The following is a 7,100-nucleotide window of genomic DNA, read 5'->3' on the forward strand; positions in this document are numbered from 1 at the left end:
ATGGCTTGTTTCATTTATCATCATGACCTCTATGAGAGAGAGAGAGAGAGAGAGAGAGAGAGAGAGAGAGAGAGAGAGCGAGCGAGCGCTTGGTGCACTCAGTCTTAAATGTGTTGGTTCCGTCAAGTTTCTCCCCTCAGACCTTAAGGAACCCAGCAGAAGAGAAGGCAGAAAGAGTGTAAGACCCAGAGGGAATGGTGGACACCAAGAAAACAAGTTCTTCTAAATCAACACGAGCCAAGTTCTTATGAACTCCCAAGGACTGAGGCAGCATGCACAGCATCTGCACAGGTCTGCACTAAGGCCTCTGTGTACAATATTATGGCTTCCAATTTCGTGTTTTTATGGGATTCCTGAGTATGTGGATGAGATTCTTGTGCCTTCTCTTGGGCTCTTTTCTTTCTGTTGGTTTGTCTTGATATGATGGTTTTTGTTTTATCTTATTGTGTTTTATTTTATTATTATCTTGTGGAAGCCTGCTCTTTTCTAATGAGAGATAGAAAGTGAGTGAATCTGGATAGGAGGAGAGGGAAAGGAAACTGTAATCAGATTTATTTTATGAGAAGAAAATCTACTTTCAATTAAAGGGGGGAAGCCATTGTATAGATGTTTGTGTGAACTCACTGAGGATTTCCATGCCAGTTGTCAAAGATGTTCACTTTAACTTTCTCATTGGAAACAGAGAGAATTAATTTTCATAGATGGTGGTTCCTCTTTGTGGACTCCCTACCAGAGAATTTCCATTGATGTTTGTTGAGGGAGTCAGTGGGTGCAAACCTTAGAAAACAAATGTAAGAACCCAAGGACAATCGGAAGTTGGAAGGTCATCCGACTGTCGTTCTGTGGTCCTCTCGCAAATCGTGTTCTGTGTTAAAATGCGATTTTGTTTCCGCTTTACCTACGATTGCGAATAATGACCATCATTGCTTCCTCTACTTGGCTGGATAATTAAAAGCTGATGACGTTACTCCTATGTATCTCTGAGTGTGAGGGAAGAAGTGGCGAGTGATTGGTGAGGAAGCTATTGCAAGCACTTTGCCCTGAATATTTCTAGGGAGAGAAATAGCCCCTTAAAGGAAATTGGTGGATGGTCTACATTTGGCTTGTGAGCAGAGCTGGTGATAAGTGAGCTTTACCATGGCATCTAAACATAATCAATCTCTGGTGCTATACAGGTATCCAGAAGATCCAGGAAAAAAAAATATCCTCATGATCTTACTTTACTCCGAAGATAAACAGAGCTTGTCTGAGTTAAAGGATGTCCATAATATTATGAATCTAACTGAGGGGAAAAACTAATTTTTGATATTTTGTTTTATTTTAATTCAAATGTAATTGAATATTTCCAGATTATACTTCTGCTCTTTAAAAATATTTACAGAAAACCGATTCAGGTCGTATGTGGTTTGATTGCTTCTGAATTAATGTTGAATATGTGACTTTATGATTCTGCAGGAAATCCCTACAGTTCTGGAGAGTAGCCCTCTGAATCTGCAGAGCCCTTTGTAAGTGCTTTCCTGAGAGCATAGTTCTCTTAAAACTGAGGAACTAGTACAAACCTTTTCTAAACAATAGAGCACAGTTAGAAACTATGTTCGTTGGACTTTGTCCAAATCATCTACAATAAAACCCCGAAGTTCCAGCGTGTTTTGCATTGACATGTTTAAGGGTAAACAGAGTAGAAATTTCAATAAGTCACGAACAGAAATTCACAATTCAATTTCAAATGCTCAAGAATGTGTCCATCTCTTCATAGAGGATTAGCAGATGAAGATGGTTGCTGGGGAGACGGAGTAACGGTGGCCTAAGGTGATGCCGGCAGATCCGGCGGCATCACAACCTGAAGTCTTCCCCATGAGTCTTCAGACTCATTTTGTGCACACATAGACACACTTATGTTTTGTCTTCTGCTGTTTGTAGAGGGCCAGCAGACCGTGGGCCATCTTCTTTTCTCTTATTTAGGTAGTTGAATCTCTGCTCCCTTCACCTACTCTCAACTTACCCAATAAATCTCTGGCCCAAATACATGCATTTAAAGCCACTCAGCAGTGCAATGGGACACATATTTTTTTTTCCCTGTAAGATAGTTTAATATTAGTTCCTAACATTTTCAGGGGGTATTACTTTCAGGCCAATGAATCTCTTTCTAGGAATGTATCCCAAGGACATAATAAGATATGCAAAGGTGGATACAAAATATTGGTCAGCCCACTGTTTGTTATATGAAAACATTTAAAACACCTTGTTTCATAGCACACTGGCTAAAGAAGCAATATATGTTCATGTAGTGGAAGAGAGTGCATCCTTTTAATGGTACAGGGGTGCTGTATGTATTTATGTAGAAAGATAGAGGTGATAATATTTTAAATTGGAAAGGAATGTTACTACAGGGTATGTAGTGTTAAATATGTAAAAATGTCCTTTGAATAAGAGCATCACATATGGGGAAGTGTTTAGTCTCCATTTTGAGGAGTGGTTTATATTGAAGTTGAGCTGAAGGGAAACATTATACACATCTGGTTTGTTTGAATTTTTTAAACATAAGCATTATTTTCATTATCTTTATTTAGAAGACCCTTCCATATTGTTGTATTTATAGTTTCATCCTGATTTTTCCTGTTTATTAGTGTTCTCCCTTTCAGACTGGTGGATTGCCTTCCTTGTGTTACTTCAATTCCTGAGGTTAGTTGTTTGCCAAAGGAGTAAAGTTTCTAATGCCTGTTGATAACTTTTTTATTCTTATTTGTTGAAAAAGTGACTGACTGGGTCTTTGCCTTCTTGTGTCTTGGGTTGTAGACAGTTTCTGATGAGATACTCCTTTTACATCTGTGTCCACCTGGGGATCCAAAACTCTGACCAGCTGTTACCTTAGCATTACAACTGGCCATTCTGATTATTGATTTTTGACCTGTTTGACACTATAAGTTCTTCCATGCATGTCTCCTAGACTTTACTTGGAAAACCATGCTGCAGCTCCCTGCTGTTCCTTTAGGCTCTGCCACATTGAGTTGACACTGTTAGGCTGTGACACCAGTCCCTTCCGTCATCATCACCTGTTTGGGATCCCCAATGGATGCTATGAGTTTCATGCCTCTAACTGGCTGGAATTCATCATCTTTATTTTTCAACTTGGCTTTACACAAAGCACCAGCTAAGCAAGTAGCCAGTAACATGTTGCCTCCAGCTCTTATAAAGCAAAGAGAAGCCAACAGAGTGCCCTACTGTGTCTGATAACTTATTGATGGGAAGTCTTCATTTTAGGTCACAGAACTGAACACAACTGAAATTGATCTCTTTGAAAGACATTTATCAATGTGAAGTCTCAGGATTCCCTTGGGTCCCTAGGAATCTTTGCTGAGAGTGTACATAGCACTCCAACAGCTGCAGTTCCAAATTCAAGATCCAGAAATAATGCTTTAACTTTGTTGGGAAGAGTGTGAGGCAAGAGATAGGCTATGCACAGCATTCCTGTGTCGTGGGGAGGCCCAGAAGTTCTTCGGAGGAACCATTGCTATAACCAATAGTTTTAACAAGGGCGGCTCTGTGACACAGCGAAGGTGCAGCCTCTTTCTTAGCAATCTTCTCTACCATTCTATTCATGTAGTCTATATAGTCTGTGGGCAAGTGATGGTTTCTACAAGTAGGTGATGTTTCCAAGGAAACAACCCTGGGGTTTGCAGATCCTGATGACAGGCCCAGAACTGATATAAGTTGGCCTTTTACTCCCAAAGAATTTGGTACAAGACTATTAGGGAGGGTGGCTCATTGAGCCCAGGTAGAACTACACCTGTACTGTAACATATTCAAGCACATAGCTGCAAGGCTGGATGATGTGCTTCGTGTTGAAGACTAAGTAAGCATCATGGGACAGATGTGGCAGTCGAGATACGCAGGTGTGTTCAGCATAAGTATCAGAGAGTTGTATATGTATGGTGGGATTCAAGGTGGGTAAATTATTTAGGGCCAGGTGTATGGGACTTGAGTGAAAGGCATTAATTTCTTTTCAACAGGATTGTTCAGCGATGTAGCCACTAGGAACCTTTGACTATGGAAATTTTAAAAATTTGAGTAAAGTGAAAACAGCTCTTTTTGTTTTGTTCACAACAGCCATGTTCCAAGTTTGTGATCGCAGCATGTGTCTGCAGGCTCTGTCTTGTGATGAGAGGGTTGCAGGTGATGGGTATCATGGCAGAAAGTCCTTCTATAGTAGCTAGCTCTAATCTGGGGAAATCCGTAAGGTTCTCTGGGTATATGAGTGAGTCGAAAAACTGACAAAGGTTGACATTCTCTCTGAACCTTGTCCTTGGGCCTAGGTGGATGCATGTTTCACTCAGAAACAAAGTTTGTCAAAATAAGCAGAAGTCTCTTATGAAAGTAGCATGCCTTCATGCATACTCGGATGGTTGAAACTCTGGCATCATTGAGAAGCAGAGGTAGGTGGATTTTTGAGTTCAAGACCAGCCTAGTCCACAGAATGAATTCTCAGACAGCTAGGGCCACACAGGGTACACAGATAAACCCTCTCTCAAAAAAATAAAAACAAACAAAACCGTATTTTAAAAAATGATTATGAAAAAGTGTCAGCCCAAAGGCAGGCAGAATCCTGGCTGTGCCTTACCCTGGGATTCTGGTCTGTGTTATCACAAGGGGCATAAACAAACTGGGAAATTACATAGTCCTGCTTTCTAGAATTAATTTTCTAGGTGTTTAATGAGAATACCACCTGGTATATTCTTAGATTTCTTTAATACAAATTTTATGAGTTCAGAATCTTTCTTTTCCTCCCAATAATGCTAATCCCAGGGGTGAGGCATTTATTTATTTATTTATTTATTTATTTATTTATTTATTTATTTATTTGCTGTCATTCTCATCTACAGTTCTGCCTCATGCTTATATTGATAAACTCAGCCTTTCTATTTTACAGTTCAAAAGCCTGGTCATTTAAGTGGTTCACCAAGATGTAGTTTTTGTTTAATAACTGCAGGGAGAAGGAGCTGAAATCTCCATCTGATAGCTCTAAATTCAGGGCTTTTATTGCCTACACATTAAATGAACAAATGATTTATTTATTTGAAAGGAAAGATACAGTCTGTTGGGCTTAGATGCTAGCCAACTAGGCACCAATAGAGGTTAAAAACGCTACATGTATTCTTTACTCCTAGGATGAGGAGCACAGCAGATCTTGATTGTTGTATTATATAAGGGGGAAACAATGCCAGCATCTGAAACAGTGAAGAATTGCCTCACTTGGCTCTGGCATACATTATGTGAATCTTTGGCAGCAGATAGCCTTTTCTCATTAGGCTAATATTAGATTCAGTTTGTATTTCTTTGGCACAGACTTAAAGGAGCTGGCCTGGAACTTGGTGCTAGAGGCAAGAAAAGAAGAAAGCCCGGTGTTGTGGGTAAGCCACGGGTGGGTAGATGAGAATAGACTGCAGGGAACTGGGAGAGATTTGTAACAATGAACAGGGGTCACTAATCTAGGATCAAACAGAAAGCTGAAAGGACTTTGACGCGAGTTAAGCAGATGAAGAGCGGGGCACACTTAACCCTGATCATGTGACATTGTTCGGCGGCCTCTGAGAAGGTTTGTGGCAGTTTGGGGGATAGAATGATGTCATTCTTGGCTATCTGTACATCTTGGCTCAGGGAACAAGAGTGTCTCCACATAAAGCTGCCAGCCCAGTGTAATGTCACCAGTGATAGGAAAGGATGCAATGCATGTGACACACAGTGAGTGCATGTTTAATGAATTGTCCAAGGGTCAGAGCAAGAGTGAAGAACAAAAATGACATCATGCTGTATGAGTCCCCAGCTCCCAGCATCACCACTGCGTTGGGTGTTCGGACAGACCTCAGCAGAAGCCACAGTAAGTGTTCACTCAGAAATGAATTTATTACTAATGTGTTAAGCCCTGAAAACATTACCATAATATGGTACATTTCAGCCTCTGATTCATGATATAGTCAACAAAGAGGAGACTCTGATACCTTGCTCAGCCTAGACATAGAAGGGAGGGCCTAGGACCTTCCCCAAAGCAATGTGCCTTACCCTCTCTGAAAAGTGGGTAGGGATGAGGTGGGTATGTTTGGAGAATAGAGTGGGAACTTGGATTGGTATGTATAATGAGAAGAGATAGTTTATGTTCTTTTTTTAAAAAATTAAAAAACAAAAAAGAAATAAAGTTAAAAAAGCATATCTGTACATCTTACATACAGGTTGAGAGGGGAGCTGCGAAGTACAGGTTACCTAGGGTTTCTGCCGACCTTGAGGTTTGGCACGAGCACAGCCTACCTTAAAACAGGTTCTTCCACATGTGAAACTCATGCTAGCAAAGCAGTTTACAACACATTTGTGGGGCCTTTGGCTAGTGATACTCCTCTGGTGAACTAGGACTATATGGAGTGACTCTTGAGATTTCCAAATGAAGAGTGGGTATCTAAGAGAGATGGAGCATCCGATAGTGAGTGGAGCAGACCGTCCAGTCATCTCTCCATTGGCAGATCTGATACAGCTCAGATAGGCCTAAGAGGTTGGCATTTGAGTAATGGAGGTGGATGCTCATACTCCACACACACACACACAAAAATATTCTTTATTCTAGCCTAAAACTCTGGAAATCCATTCAACACCGAAACCTTGAAGAACTAACACAGTCATAACCGGATTGATTTCGATGCTTCAGAATTGCCTGTTTCTATGTGAAGGCTAATTTTCATAGACAAACATGGGGGACTTTCACAATAGCATTAGGTTCATGCTACAGTTAGAATGCAAAGACCCATGGTCCTTGACATTGAAGCATGTGGAAAGCCTAAAGGAATCAGGAGCCCTAGCCAGCCTTTCCAAGCGAAGGATTAAAAAGCTGATGTTGCAGAGCTACCCCAGGGTGAGAGCAGGGTGGTATAAGATCAGCATTTAAAGGGGGTAAAAAGGAGTCTTGGACTACACCCTTAGCAAGAAGTCTGACACCAGTGCCTGGGAGTTGACAAACATCCCTCTAAGGATGAGACAATAATTTCTAAGGAAAGACAATAACATATTATCATAGTCTCTCTCTCTCTCTCTCTCTCTCTCTCTCTCTCTCTCTCTCT

At 40.8% G+C, this 7,100-nt stretch overlaps 1 protein-coding gene across 2 annotated transcripts in view; it reads left to right on the plus strand.

The window, feature by feature from the left end:
* Positions 1 to 7,100, plus strand: part of Samd12 (sterile alpha motif domain containing 12) — a 377,093-nt gene that overhangs the window by 35,963 nt on the left and 334,030 nt on the right. The window lies entirely within an intron of this gene.

The sequence above is a fragment of the Microtus ochrogaster genome, linkage group LG3, assembly GCF_000317375.1.
Source record: "Microtus ochrogaster isolate Prairie Vole_2 linkage group LG3, MicOch1.0, whole genome shotgun sequence".
Taxonomy (NCBI): domain Eukaryota; kingdom Metazoa; phylum Chordata; class Mammalia; order Rodentia; family Cricetidae; genus Microtus; species Microtus ochrogaster.